The 16,160-nt window shown below is 33.6% G+C and overlaps 1 protein-coding gene and 1 non-coding gene across 20 annotated transcripts in view; both read left to right on the top strand.

Annotated features, from left to right (window-relative positions):
* EHBP1 (EH domain binding protein 1) overlaps positions 1–16,160 on the top strand; it is a 559,717-nt gene that overhangs the window by 225,271 nt on the left and 318,286 nt on the right. The window lies entirely within an intron of this gene.
* Positions 5,971–6,077, top strand: LOC143661793 (U6 spliceosomal RNA). The gene has a single exon (XR_013164845.1). It is a non-coding gene; the product is annotated as a U6 spliceosomal RNA (small nuclear RNA).

Here is a 16,160-nt window from a genome sequence, read left to right on the forward strand (position 1 = left end):
TAATGACATGCTTGAACATTAACCCTTTAGGGAATTTCTCAATATTACAGAAAAGTGTTAATTTGTATAAGTATTATGTAGTTGGTAATGTGTTATTAAAAGAAATAAAGTTTTCTTCCTATACACATTTATATTATGATGTGGTTTTAGTGATCATACATTTTAAATGCTTTTAGTTTCTACATGTGAATTATGCAGAGTATAAAAGAGCTACATTTCAAAAGTAAGGTCTAAAACATTTCAGTGAATTCTTGTTACTTGTCTACAAGTTTTATCTTTACAGATTAAGTATTTTTGCAAGTAATACCATAAATGAAGTATCTTGTAGATATCAGTGTTCATTCCATTGTTAAATCAGCACAACCATATGCAGTTGTTGCTCCTGCATTTTTTATCTTGAAAGCATTGCTTTCTGACAGTTAAATATTTCAAATTAGTGCTGTGATATCTTTGTTGTTTTCATTAAGCTATAACCCACTATACTATTATTCTATAATTTTATAACCTAGTTTCTAGAAAATGAAAATGTGGGTTTTTAATTAAAATATTCAAATCATAGAAATTTAGAGCTGGAGGGAGGCTTAGAAATCATAAAGTCTTCCTCATTTTGCAGATAAGGAAACTAAGATGACATGATTAGTAACTAGTCTGAAGTCATTTTGCTAATTAGTAGCAAACTACTCGCTTTCATTCATTTTCTTCACTCCCAGACTGAGGTTCTATCTACCAACTTTAAGTATATACATGTATGTGATAATATGATTTAAATGTTTGCTTTTCATATTTCTACAAATAGACATAATTCAGCTGTTTTAGAAAAATGGAATTTGATATAAGAAAAGGCATTTTGTGATCAAAGATAGATAAAGATTTATATTACAGAGGTAGATTCTTAAATGAAATATGATCAGAATAAACTAGGGAATGCTTTAGTTTTTATCTTAAAAGATGGTCATTACAAAAAAAATTATTTTATAATTATGTGGAAAATACCCAAGTATAAAAAATTTTGAATGTATTATGATGTAAGTTTGTTAGGTAACAAAGTTGTTGCTAGTTTTCTAAGGTATTGAATTTTTAATGATGTTTTCAATACATATAAAGAAATGGCCATTTTAAGTTTTCTTTTTAGAACGATTAAGATATATATTTAGTTTTATATTTACAAATTATTAAAATAAGAAAGTGTTGAAATAGTTTGGTCAATATAAAGACCAAAAGTTCTTTAACAATATTTATAGTGGTAGTTTAGAGGTCTGAGTTTGAGATCTCTTTAAAATAGAATTGAGTGTGTATGTGTATGTCTGTTTTAATGTTAATGTGTAAGTTTTTAAACATTCACAGCAATGCATATACTCTACTTATTGCTTACTGATTTGAACTTTGCTAATAAAGCATTTTTGTTTCAGTTTCTGAATATAGTTGTATTATACCCAAGTTTCTCCCTATAATCTAAATGCAACACTGTACCCATTGTTATATATAGGTTAGATTGAATTAATATTGGCTTACAAGTACTAGTTACAGTGCATTATTTCAGATCTCTGCACTACTTTTAAAGTATGCCAATTGTTGTAGTTAATTAAAGTGCTACATATGTTGCTGTCTAAGCCAATTTAAAGAATAGGGCATGAATTTCCAGTTGTGTGAGCTGGCATGATTGTACTTTAACATAATGATCTACCTCTGTGAGCCATAATGTCCTACAGTCCTGATAGATTAGTGGATCATATCCTTTCTCCTTAAGTATCCCATATTTTTGCTTATTTTTGGAGTTAAAAGTCTAAGTGTGTATAACTGATTTCCACACTTAAAATAATGCTTTACAAGTAATATACCCTTAATGTGTGTTTGAAAAATGAATTTGTCATTTACTCATATACTAACTCTGTGGCTTTCCTTCAGTTTAGTCTTATGCTGTTATTTAATTTTTCAGATGATAGCCTTGTCCTTCCTTGCTAATTTTAAGGAGGCTGAGGGTGGGAAAAGTTATTTATATATTTTTTTGAAAACTCATAGTAGCCAGTTAAGTGCTGTTCACTCATAAATGCCCAATAAATGGGTAAATGGGTACCCAGTCAATTTTGTTCTCAGTAAAATGTGGAGTGAGACATTTAAGCCCGTTGTCTACAATGTTCTTAGTTTCATATCTGAAAAGGATATGTGTTGAAATATATTCTGTGGTATAATGTGCAATTAAAATTGATACCTATGATTTTTTTGTTCTTTAGACTTATTTTTATTAGAACTCAATGGATCTTTTTAAAAAAAATCATATTACACAACCAACATAATGGAAATAAATGGATATATTAAATCAAACGTTAAAAGGAAAAGTTATGAATAACCCCCATCATATTAATACATTGACTGATTTTAGTTTACAGTCGTTCTTGTTTTGAACATATATGCATGCTATATCATTTTTGAGGTTGCTATTCTTTGCATTTAGAGTAGATTAATTAGCATTAGCTAATTAGCATTAGTACATTTATTTTAAAATGTACATTATGCCTGTGTTATTTTCAGACTTTTATAGAAGTGCTTTTAGAATTGATGCTTTTGCATAAGTATGTAAAGTAGTGTGTTTATGAACTCGACGTTTCCACAATGATTGAGTTATTTTCAGCCACTTACAGAGATGCTTCCCAGGTGTGAGCTATGAGGGGATTTCTGTTCTTGCTGGAGTGACTCTCAGTTTGGAATTTACCCCAGTGAGCTTGACCCAGTGAAAATCTATAGGGCTTCAGATTATTGTACAAAACCCATCAGTCACTCAGGCTTTTGGAATGATCTGGTTGATTCACGGACACTTTTTGTGACTAGGTTCAGAGTTGAGGTTAGAAGTAGATTTCAAAAGATACATGTCAACAAGTAGATCATATAAAATGAAAGTGATGACTACGGTGGGTGTGTGGTAAAAACGAAATAAAATAAAAGGGAACCACCTGAGATGGTTTGGTTTAATTTAGTAGAAAGGTCTTATTACCTTTCAGGAAACTTAATAAGTCCAGACTAGTAATAACAGTTATTTGTAAATAATGGCTTAGTGCAATGTATGATCAAGAAAGAAGGGAGAAATATAGAAGACCAAATAAATTTCTTTATTCTTTAATGTAAAAGAAAAATGTGAAAGGGGTATAATTGAGCTCCACTCAATTATAGTGGAGAAGAAATATAGGAAGAAATAATAGTACCAAACATATGTTAATAATGAGGGAAAATGAGAGGAAAAGGAATCTGTATTTATGTCAGAGGAACTGTCTGTGAGGTTATGCCCTGGATTTGAAGTCTTGTGTACTGTAAATCAAGTGGTCCTAGACAGTCCCATGTCATATGCCACTGGTACGTCTTATCCTTGCCCCCACATCTAATTTCCTTCCAATTCTTTTCTTTCTTTACAAGTTGCTATCATTACTACCAGGAATACAATGGAAATCTGAGAATTTGACTTTAAATTTAGCCTTCTATGTTCCTTAATGGCTGCTTTCTAAATAATCCATAGCATTTCTTCTCTGTCTGCCTTTATTTTTTTTCACCCCAAACCCCATCCTGTATTGATGAAACTGATTCTTGAATATCTACTCAAAAATCAGTCACAATATGGTTTAAAGCGTATTACTGGTTTTGACTGCCTTGTCTTTTAAATAAAACAGGTCTTATAAGGAGCTAAATTGCTATGATTAATATTTCTTGTTAGCTGGACAAAGTTTTATTTAGAAAATTGATTTTATAAAAATTATTAAGACAGGACAGATAGCAATTTGCATTTTTCACGGACTTCCTATATGTTCCTATGTGAAGAAAACCTTGAATATTGTGTTTTAAACATTGTGCATCTGAAAAATAGAGGTGCTAAAGGGACTGTGTTTAGGCTAAATTTGTGTACTTGTTTACAAATACCCTGAACTTGGGAAACTGTGTTTTTGCAATACAGTTATTTTTAACTCTAATAAATGTATATTTAAAAAATAGTTATCTCTGCATATTTAAAAATTAAATAAAATAATCATAATTGCTTCTTCCATATTTAGTATCAAATATTCTTTAAATACATTTTTACCAAAATTAAAATACTAAATAGATAAGTTCACAAAGCCTATTTTGGATAAAGAAAGGGCACATAGCATTTTTCCTAATTTCTAGGTTGGATAAACTCTGCAGTAGTAGTTATTCTTTGCCAAATCCTTAGACCACCTTCTTTATAATAAAGTTTCTCAAGACATCAGAGCAGTTCTATTGTTGTGCTTGCTTTTGCTTCCACTAACTCCAAAACCAGCCTCAACTTCAAGCCCATCTTCACCAATCTATACTTGCTCTCAGAATCCAGTCTACTTTTTTTTTTCTCTGTTAAAATTATTCTTTGCCTCTTTTTTTGGTATTAAAATTTGAATAAGTAGATAATGGCCTTTTTTTTCTTTTCCTTTAATTTTTCCAAGGTCAGTAAGCCTTGATAAAACCTAGCTTCCTTACCCTTCCCTAATACACACTGGTAGCCTGGCATAAGGATTTTGGTCTTAAAAAATGGCAAGAGCAGACATCGTATAAATTTGGGTTGATTTTTTTGCCCTATGATTTTAGCATTCTTCTCAAAGAACTCGTAAACCAAAGAGAAATAATAAATTCTGTAATATCAGTCTTTACTGCCCCTCTGCCCATTATGCTTCTCAGCTGGTCCTTTCTACTCTTTTTTCCCCAACAAACCACTTCCATATAATTCATCCCTCCCTTACATCTTTTCCTAGCAGGCAGTTCCATTTTAAAATGGTAATCATGATAAAGTAGAGTTCAGTATTTAATTTTAGTATTTAATTTTAGGACTTTACTTTTACTAGAATACATCAATTCCTTCTAGAGATTCCTGTACTGATTTTAGTTCATTTTAAACAGCTTGTTTGGGACTCTGCCTAGAAATATACATGGAACTGTGTGACCCTACATAAATTTTCCTTTCCAGCATTATTTGAATTATCTTTGTTACCTTCTATTAATCCTACACAATATCTACCTCTATAGTTAAGTTAGAATTCCTACCTTCAAGTAGGAATATTAGGCTGTAGATCAAGTCTTCTGAATTATCATTGAATTGGATTTTTTGGATGTCATTAAAGCTGCAGATGGAAAGGCATTCCAGGAACCAAAACGCTTTGCCTTTTGAGGTAGCCTAACTACTCTGAAGATCTGATTTCTCTTTTCTTAGTATAATCAGTAGGATTTACTATTTGGTATTCTGCCTAAATGTGTCAAAAATGAATGTTTATATTTTATTTCCTGATTCAGTTCCTATACTAGATGAGTATTTTTCCCTTTACAGAATATGTAATACAATATATTGATAACTTAAAAAATTTTTTCTTTATCAATTAATAATGTAATTAATACTACTAATTGTATACTGAAAAGTGTTTAATATGGGAAAATTTGAGTTGTATGTATGTTGCTATAATAGACAGGTTTTTAAAAATACATTTTCTCATGGCACTGTATTATCTTCTGAAGAAATCAATACAATTCTTGATTTTAAATGAAAAGATAAAAAATGTAAGGAACTGATCAAACCTATTTTAAAATATGGTGTTTTTGCTATTGAAATGTCATGACCATACAATTCTCATGTATAGGGAATTTCTTTCCGTTGAAAATAAGACAAATGAACTACTTCTAAAACAGCCAAATAAGAATGGTCTCAAGAAATTGTAAAGCATAGACCTCCATGCCTCAGAAATATGAAATTATTTTTAAAAATACATAAGGCAGTAATATTCATACAAATGAATATGAAATTTGAATTCTGACACTGAAGCTACCCATGCCATTGCTATGAACTGTATAGCTGTATCCAGTTCTAAGAAGGGACCGTGGGATTTGGGGGAACCGAAAAATAAATAATTGTTAAATTTCTGTGTGTATGTGTGTGTATAAACTTTATATATTATTATTTTATATTAATAAATATATTATATATATTATGTGCTTTTTTCAGCAGCACATACACTAAAATTGGAATGTTACAGGGAAGGTTAGTGTGGCCTCTGTGCAAGGATAACATGCAATTTCATGAAACATTACATATTTTTATATGCAGTCATTATAATAAGCAAACTTATAGAGTCAGAATCTGGAATATAGGTTACTAGGGGTCATGGTGGAGCTAGAGAACGGTAAGTTAAGGCTTAAAAATGTACAGGTATCCTATTTGGAATGATGGGAATAAATGTTTTGGTAATGGATGGTGACAATGGTAGCACAATATTGTGAATATAATTAACTGCACTGAAATATATATATGAATGTGGTAAAAGGGAAAACATCAGGTTGTATATATGGGAACAGAATAAAAATTTTTTTAAGCATCCATGAAACTGCGCTACACAAACACAAAATCCATGAAACTGTACTGACTTAAACTTAAATCATGGACTATGTAGTTAATTGTACAATTATAAAAATATACTTTCATCAGTTTTAACAAATGTTCCATGCCAATACAAAGTATTAACAATAGGGTGGTGTATGGGAATCCTGTATTTTATGCCTGATTGTTCTGTAATCCACAATTTCTCTAATAAAGAAAAAATATACGTACATATATAAAATGCCTGAGATAACATACTGTTGCCTTTTCAAAAAGTTTTCTTGCATTTTTTTCTTGAATTATGCCTTGAATTTTACTAAGCTTTCAGTAGTAAAACAAGAAAGTGAATAATTTCCCCGTTTTATTTCCTTATTAGTTTTTAAAATTGATTGTTAATTGAAAAAATAGTAGAAGATAATAGATGACCAAAGTGTTTTTTTCAACTTTGTACGAAAGAATAAAAAGGAATTTTTTCCCCCAGGGAACTTACTATTAGGTTTTTATGTATATCTCCAGAAATGCACATGCCAAATTTTAATCACAATAAGAGCAGAATAATAATGTTTCATAACTTGCTTTTCTTCACTTAACTGTATACATTGATAGTTTTTAAGTATATATGAAATACAATGTAAAAATTTTAGGTGTTATTTTTTCCAAAATAAAACTTAAAATTTTTATTGTTAGGGTTTTATAAATGTAGAATTTTAAGCATAAATGAATCATGGTTTATTTAAAGTTCCAATGCCATTTAATCTTTGAATTGTATAGCGTAAACCATTTACAAAGCACTTTCACATGTTTCATGTTAATTCATCCTCTCAAAACCCCTGTGAATAAAGCCTACAGATTATGTGATGTTGGTTATGGGTTTAATGAAGTTCAAGTTTTTATCTTTGTTAAACACCTCTTTCCATGACTTCTGACTTTTCCAAATTTCTAAAAATAAGCAGAGGCAGATCTTTTCCTTTGTCTTCTTAATTATCCCTTCCCCCTGCACCACTTCTTCTGAACGCACATATACGTACACACACGTTTTAAAACATTATGAAGAGTGGTGTATTGGTTTTATCATCCCTAGCTCCCATGAAACTTTTGAGCCCCGTAAAGAGATCCTATTCTCTTCTTAAAACTAGACAAGTGGACGGACCACGGTGGCTCAGTAGGCAGAGTTCTTGTGTGCCATGCTGGAGACCCGGGTTCGATTCCCGGTGCCTGCCCATGCCAAAAAGAAAAAGAATAGCCAAGCATTTAAGAAAATATAACTAAATAATTATACATTTTTTGTCCTATGCAATGAATATTTACTGACTGCCAAAATTTGAACATGTAGACTTTATATACAAATTTCTGTGTTATTAAAAGGACTGAAATACTGCTTCCAGTTTTTCTGTTTCTTAGTTATGCATGGCTTTATATCAGATCACTTTGCATGCAGTAGTGTAGTAGTAGCTTTTGTTGCTTATATTATAATTTGAGCACAAGTTATAATTTGAGCATGCTAGATATGTTCCAGCCCCATGGGCACAATTTGATCGACAGAAAGTTATTTCCATAGAATGGTAATAATTGCATAAAAGCAACAGAAGCAGATTGGAATTTTTGTCAATAGTTAACCTGAAATAACCCTTGCTAGATAATGTACTCCAAATAAAAATTCTCTTTAAGGCTTTAGTCTTCAAAGATACTATGTTTTAAGATATTTACCTTTGCTACTATGTTAACAGATAAACAAAAATATATCTGCCAGGTGGGTTACTGTAATATGTGAAGGGGCACGTTCATTTAACTTATTTTATCATAATCTCTTTTGCTTGACAGGCAAACCCCTTTTGCCTAATAGGGAGTAGAAGATATCCTGCCATGAACTCTTTGGTCTACATCTACCTCAAAACACACAAACAAACAAACAAAAACCTGCAAATGAAAATGGTAGTAGAACTTACGATAGCATTTAAATTATCACATCAAACTTTTTTAGATCTGTCTTGATAAACTTACTGCAATTTAAACCTTCTGGGCCTAAGTTTTCCTTCCTCTCCTGTGAACAGGGATAATGACATCAGCCTCACCTACTTAACAAGACATTAATAAAGATCAAATAAATAATTATCTCAAAATAGTTCACTTAAACAGATGTTAAAAATAGTCATAGACTTTCTAAATGTTGTTTGGTCAAATGAGGTAAAAATATGGATCATTTTTTTCTGCAAAGGGTGTCTGGAGTTGTGGAAATAGAGAAGGAGACATAAGTGGAATTGAAAGATAGTTTTTACTTCATAGAACAATGTATTGCGAAAATGTTGGCTCCTCTCTCTGCAAGCTTCCAGTTGCAGTAATTTGTCTTTTCTTCTTCAGAGGCACTGGTAGTGGGGGTCAGGTATGGGGTGAAGAGTGAAGGCTCACACTCTCTAGTTGTGTGATCCAGGGAAAGACAGTGAACCTCTCTGTTTACTTAGGTATAAAATGGGGATAATAAGACAGCTTATTTCATAAGAGTGCCGTGACTTAACATGTACTTAAAACAGTGTCTGACACAGTAAATCATCATCATGGTTAGTTGTGTTGTAATTGATCTGACTTAAGCAGGAACTAGTGTTATAGAAATCCATGATGTAAGCAATGCTTAGCCATTTATACTACAGGAAAAGATCTCATGAGATATGTTGTCACTCTAGTGACCTCTTCAAGGTTTCATATTAAATGCTCTAAAGGAAATAATTCCATAAATGATTAGGATTGCTGAGATTATACAGTTCTTATAGAGGGCTGTATAGTAGATAAACCACACAAACCATCTGTTATCCATAATTTCTTATTGAAAAAGTTCCCTGTAACTAGGTAAATTCTTTATTTGACATAGGAGTAATTTGAAGTGTTAAATCTTACATTTTAACAATGTTTGCTGATTTTTAGCTGAAAATGTTAATTGATCTTTATCTTACCTCTTTTTATTTTTTGCCCTGTATTTTAGAGAATTATACTTTAACAGAATATGATTGTTCAGTTTTAAATTTTAATGGTTAGTTATGGTTTTACAGCTTCAGAAAGTTTAGTGTATTTTTATTACCCTGGAGCTGAAAAGTACTTTAAGAAATCACCTGCTTAGCTTTCTGCTCTTAGGCAAGACTGTACCTAAAACATCACAGAAAGCTATGGTAATTATCTATATGATTTTTTTTTTAATCTAAAGAAAGAAGATCCTGTAACTTTCCCTGAAGCAAGCTCAACTCTACAAAATATTTATTTAAGTATTTAATTACACACTAGACGCGGTGACATTGGGGTATCTATTTGAGGACCTGGAGACCTCCTTCACCTCACCTTTCATACTCTTTTAGTTACCTGTGCGGGGACAATAACTTTTGAGAAAACATTTAATTCACTGCATTCTATGTTACCAGAATTTGGATGTGCAAGAAAGAAATATGTATTATAATGATATATTTTATACGTAGCCCTTCAGGTAGGTTTGGAGGTGTCCATACAATTTGCTAATATAGTCACTTGGAGGAGGAAATGGAGAGCTCTGTGTGACTACAATGTCTCCTTTAGAAACCACCTCATTCAAATTCAAACATGCTATTCACCTATTAGCAGTACTCATGTGGTAAAATGCAAGCTGCTGTTTTAGCACATGAAGAAGAAAATGTGCTATTTGCAGCTTAGACAAATTCAGGTATTCAGTAGTTCTTATACCAGTCATCTGCAACCCATAATTGGGTCTTTTATTTATTCTCCACTTCTTTGCACAAACTGGCTATATGTGTGATGCTGTAACCCTAGATTGTCCTCATACATTCTGATGTCCTTGAAAAAAATCTCATCTACCTTATAATTTGAAATTGTTTAATATGTCTCTGACAAAAATAATCCAACTTTCCTGTCTTTCCTTCTTAAATGTTATTTATTTGTTTGTTTTTCTGGAAAGTGCATGGACCAGGAATGAGCCCAGGTCTCCCTCATGGAAGGCGAGAATTCTACCACTAAATTATCCTTTTTAACACAAACGCTATAGTGACCCTTTAAAGAATATTAAATACATCAGAGAGTTTTTTTTCAATGGTATGAGGGTAGAGGTTTTTAGCTATACATGCTATAAAAATCAGGGACTGTATCCTAATATTTGCTGGTTAAGAAATTTTTAAAACCATAGGGTTAGAAATTGCAGATGGGAGATAAGAATTACAAGGAGTTTTGGATTTTCTCATTGGTGTGGTTGTGTCTATCTGTTATCTTTCTTTTTGGAGCAGTGAAAATTGTCTAAAATTGAGAGTGATGATGATTGTACAGCTAAGTGAGGATTCTGTAAGACTAATTATTTATTTTGGATAGAATATATGCTATATAAAAATATCTCAACAAAATCTGCCGATTCAAGATAAATCAATAAACAGAAAGATTCAAGTACTAGAAAAAATGTGGAGAGAAAGATATCCCTTTTCAGTGTTGGTAGGGTAGCAGAATGGTACAGTCCCTCCAGAGAGTAATGTAACAGATCCACAGAAGGCTGGATATAGGGTCATCATGTGATTAGGCAATCCCATTACTAGGAATTTACTCAGAATAACTGAAAGCAGGGACTCAAATAGACATTAGCACACTGTTTATGGTGGCATTATTCATTATAGCCGATGGATGGAGGTGCCCGAAGGGTACATCGACTGAGGAGCACGAGGGCAAACTGTGACATAAACATACTATGAAATATTGTGAGACTACAGAAAGGAATGAAGTTAGGAGGTATGCAACAAGAGGAATGATCCCTGAAAACATTATGCTGAGCAGAATAAACCAGAAACAAAAGGACAGATATTGTATGGTCTCGTTTAGAAAATATTTATAGGGAAGTTAGGATCTAGATTAGAAGCTCTTAGGCAGTCACATTTATTTATGAGTTTTAAGTGTTATTTCTAAATTCTGAGATGCTGTGCTCCATGTATATAACCTGGCATTTCCCTGGAACTCGGGATACCTAAGCTAAGGCTTAGAGTTAGAGTACTGCAGCCCTGAAAGTCAGCATTATTACATATTGCAACTGTTAAAGAAGTCAAAAAAGACAACAGACTTCAATTAGAGATATAACTGAAGCTAATCTGGTTGGGACTAAGGTAAATCAGAATATAGGGTAAAGGATAATATTGTGTGTATTCTGAAACTTCACCTTCTGTGTGAGACCAAAGGCAGAGATGTTTATTTTGTCCAAAATTTACATTTTCTGTAACACACAATCTGACTTAACCTGTCAGGTCAGTTCATTTAAAGAACCTAAACATATGGAGCCTAGAATAGGGAAGGAGATCTTGTATCCTGATTTTCTGGAGTATGTTGGGCAGATAATAAAAAAGTATTTGCAAGGTCCCTTGAGGACTGGAGAAAAAATATGGATCTATTAAACTCCCCCACCTAGGAAATTTCTCATACTCTCTTATAGGGACTCTCAAGTCAATAGACCAAGTCCTCAATCTTGAGGCTTGATCTTATGAAACTTATTTCTGTAATGGGGAAACTAAGCCTATTTATTATTATACCTAAGAGCCATTTCCATGTCAGGACCAAAAAGACAAATATTATCATGCCTCAATCATATGGACTAACTATAATATAAAATTTGGTAACTGAAGTCGAGAGCATGGGCTATGACGTTGGAGCCTATTGTAAAAGGTCCTAGATTGTAAGCTCTTACAGCAGTCACATATGTTCAGAAGTTGTAACTGTTATTTTCTAAATTCTGAAATACTGAACTGATTGTATTTAAACTGGTCATTCCCGGAAACTTTGAGTATTTATGTGACACCTAAGACTCAGAGTTAGAGCTCTGAAGCTATGAAAGTCAGCAGTTACCCCATACCAGAACTGTTTAGAGTTGAGAAAGTGATCAGACTTCAAATAGAGTTATGAATGAAACTGATCTCGATAGGACTAAGGTAAATCAGAATACAGGGTAAAGGATGATATGGCCCATCTTTTAAAATGTCAACTTCTATGTGAGACCAAAGGGAGAGATGTTTATTTGGTGCAAAATTTATATTTTGGGTTGTGCATTTCCTAATTTAACTTTTATATTCAGTTTAATTGAACACCATTAAGTACGTGGAATCTTGAATAGGGCATGAGATCTTGTTGGTTTGGACAGGTTAATATGATGCCCTGAAACATCCCAGAGTAATTTGGGCAATGAATAAAAAAGTACTTGAAAGGTCCCCTTGGGGGACTGGGGAGAAAGGAGGAAATATTCAACTTCTCCATTTGGAGAATTTCTGATATTCTCACAAGCAATGGGGACAACCAAATCAATAGACCAAGCCCTTGATCTTGAGGTTCACCCCTACGAAACTTAATACTGCAAAGGATAGGCTAAGCATACTTAAAAATTTTGCCTAAGAGTCACCTCCAGAGAACTTCTTTTATGGCTCAGATGTGGCATCTCTCTCTCTCTAAACCAACTCAGCAGGTGAACCCACTGCCCTCCCAGCTACGTTGGATATGACTCGCATGGGTGAAAATCTCCCTGGCAACATTGGGCAGAAATCCTGGGATGAGTTGGGACCTAGCATCAAGGGATTGAGAAAGCCTTCTTGACAAAATGGGGGAAGAGAGAAATGAGACAAAGTTTCAGTGGCTGAGAGATTTCAGCGTCAAAATATTTTCCTGGAGGTTATTCTTATGCATTATGTAGATATCCCTTTTTTAGTTTGTGTTGTATTGGAGTGGCTATAGGAAAGTACCTGCAACTGTTGAGCTGTGCTCCAGTAACCTTGATTCTTAAAGATGATTATATCATGATACAATTTTTACAGTGTGACTATGGGATTATGAAAACCTTGTGTCTGATGCTGCTTTATCCAGGGTATGGATAGATGAGTAAAAAAAATATGGATTAAAAAATAAATAAATAATAGGGGGGACAAAGGGTAAAATAAATTAGATAGATGGAAATACTAGTGGTCAGTGATAAGGAGGGTAAGGGCATGGTAGCTATGAGGTTTTATTTTTTCCTTTTTATTTCTTTTTCTGGAGTGATGCAGATGTTCTTAAAAATGATCCTGGTGATGAATACACAACTATTTGATGATATTGTGAGCCATTGATTGTGCATTGTGTATGGAGTTGTTCTAGTTTACTAGCTGCCGGAATGCAATGTACCAGAGATGGAATGATTTTTAAAAAGGGAAATTTAATAAGTTACAAGTATACAGTTCTAAGGCTGTGAAATTGTCCAAATTAAAGCTAGTCAATAGAAATGTCCTATCTAAGGCATCCAGAGAAAGCACCAGCTGAAACGGCACATGGCGAACATGGCAGCATCAGCTAGCTTTCTCTCCAGGCCTCTTACTTCTAGAAGCTCTCCAGGGGGCGTTTTCCTTCTTCATCTCCAAAGGTTGCTGGCTGGTGGACTCTCTGCTTCATGGTTCTGTGGTGTTCTGTCATCTTTCTCTGCTCTCTCAGAATCTCCAAAGGTCACTGGCTGGTGGACTCTGTGATTCTCTCGGCCTCATCTGAGCTTTCATTGCTCAGATGTGGCCCCTCTCTCTGTAAGCTCAACTCTGCAAATAAACTCATTACCCTTCCCCTTACTTGGGATATGACTTCCAGCTGAGACAGAAACGTTGAACATCATTGGCCTTCTTGAACCAAGGTATCTTTATCTGGATGCCTTAGATAGGACGTTTCTATTGACTAGCTTTAATTTGAACAATTTCACAGCCTTAGAACTGTATTCTTGTAACTTATTAAATTTCCCTTTTTAAAAATCTTTCCATCTCTGGTACATTGCATTCCGGCAGCTAGCAAACTAGAACAACTCATGGCTCTACTCACCTCTGCTGTGGCATTCTGAAGCTTTCTCTAAAATACTTCTTCTTTTATAGGATTTCTTGATTATGTTAAACTTAATCAAGACCCATGTAGAATGGGTGGAGACACATCTCCATCTAATCAAGTTTAATAACCACAATTGATTGAGTCGTATCTCTGTGGAGATAACCTAATCAAGTTTCCAGCTTATAGTACTGAATTGGGCTTAGAAGAAACTGTTTCTCCCATAAGATTGATTAGGATTAAAACATGGCTTTTCTAGGGTATATATAATCCTTTCAAACCAGCACAGGAGTGTGTGTGTAAAGATTTATCAATAAAAATATATTTTTTAAAAGTAATTTCCAAGGAACCTCTTTCATTGCTCAGATGTGGCCCCTCTCTCTGTAAGCTCAACTCTGCAAATAAACTCATTACCCTTCCCCTTACTTGGGATATGACTTCCAGGGGTATAAATCTCCCTGACAATGTGAGATATGACTCCCAGGGATGAGCTTAGCCTTGGCATCATGGGACTGACAATGTCTCCTTGACCAGAAGGGAAAAAGAAATGTAACAAAATAAGGTATCAGTGGCTGGAAGATTTCAAATAGAGTTGAGAGGCTATTCTGGAGGTTACTCTTATGCAGACTTCAGCTAGATATTGGAAAATGCCACAGTATGCCAACCAACAGTATTCCTGAAAACCCTAAAGAATGCACAAGGGTCTATATGAGACTCTATAGAAGTTTCATTCACTAAGTTTGCTTTTCAGAAACCTAAACCTCCAGTTTGTTCCTGTGCCTGAAAAGCCCTGAAACCCATAGGTACCAGTTTCTCCATAACATCAGCCAGTTGCACCCTCCTACCCTATAATGTCAGCACCCCCTTTCGACATGAAGAAGTTAAAATGGTCACTGCCCAAATATCTCTAAAGATTGGGAGAAGGATCAAATGAGAAGGAAGAATTGTAACAGAAAAGATAGGATTTAACAAATGAGTATGGCTACTGAATCATTATAGTGATATATATTTTTTTTAGTCTCCAGTGTCTTGCAGCAGCTAGAAGGAAATACCTGAAATTGTGGAACTGTAACTCAAATGTTACTTTGAAATTTATTCTATAACTACTTGTTAAAATGTACTTTCACATTTATTGCTTTTTTGCATATATGTTATATTTCACAATAAAAAATGTTTTAAAAAATAGTAGGGTTATGTTTTATAGTTGACAATTGTCTGGAGACTATTTAAACTGTATCACAGAACAAAAATCTGTAGTTGTTGTGAAGTAACCTAAACTAGGCTGTTCATGTACAGCAAACAAATTTTGTTTTGTCTTTTTTTAAGAAGGTAGATAATGGTGGTCACAGAAAAGTTTGAAGGTATTTCTCCACAACCTTACTACCAGCTTATGATGAAATGACTACATTCGGTCATAGAGATACTTTCTAGTGAAACTTTCATTAGCATGCAGGCACAAAGCAATTTTTTTACTAACTGTTCTGTAAGGTCCATGAGGGAAGCTTCCAGCTCTCTTTCATATTAGGCATTCTGACCATCACCTTGCATAAAGGGTTCCATAGAGCCTAGATGCACAGCATTCACAAGGCAGGATTCAGTTATCCTTTTGTTTGACATCTGGCAGCTGGAAATGTTCCCAAACCAATGAATGGTTAGAGAGAGGCTATTAAGGGGTCAACTCCAGCTAGTATCTCTAAGAGATGCCATAAACCTAGCTGACTTTTTATACCCTATTTATGCAACGATAGAGAACTATTTTTATCTAATTCACAATTCTCCATGTTTTAATTTTAACTATAAAAGCTCATTTTAACATTCGTGTTAACCAACAATCTATTCATTTTACCTATATCAGAACCACCATTTCTGACATTCACTAGAATAATTAGAAATGGCTCAAGGCTTGATCAAGTAATGAATAAAATAAATACTGGTGATCACTGTCTCTAGGATGTGATTGTCTCTGAAACAATACTCCCTGCAT

Source organism: Tamandua tetradactyla, chromosome 17 (genome assembly GCF_023851605.1).
Source record: "Tamandua tetradactyla isolate mTamTet1 chromosome 17, mTamTet1.pri, whole genome shotgun sequence".
Taxonomy (NCBI): Eukaryota; Metazoa; Chordata; class Mammalia; order Pilosa; family Myrmecophagidae; genus Tamandua; species Tamandua tetradactyla.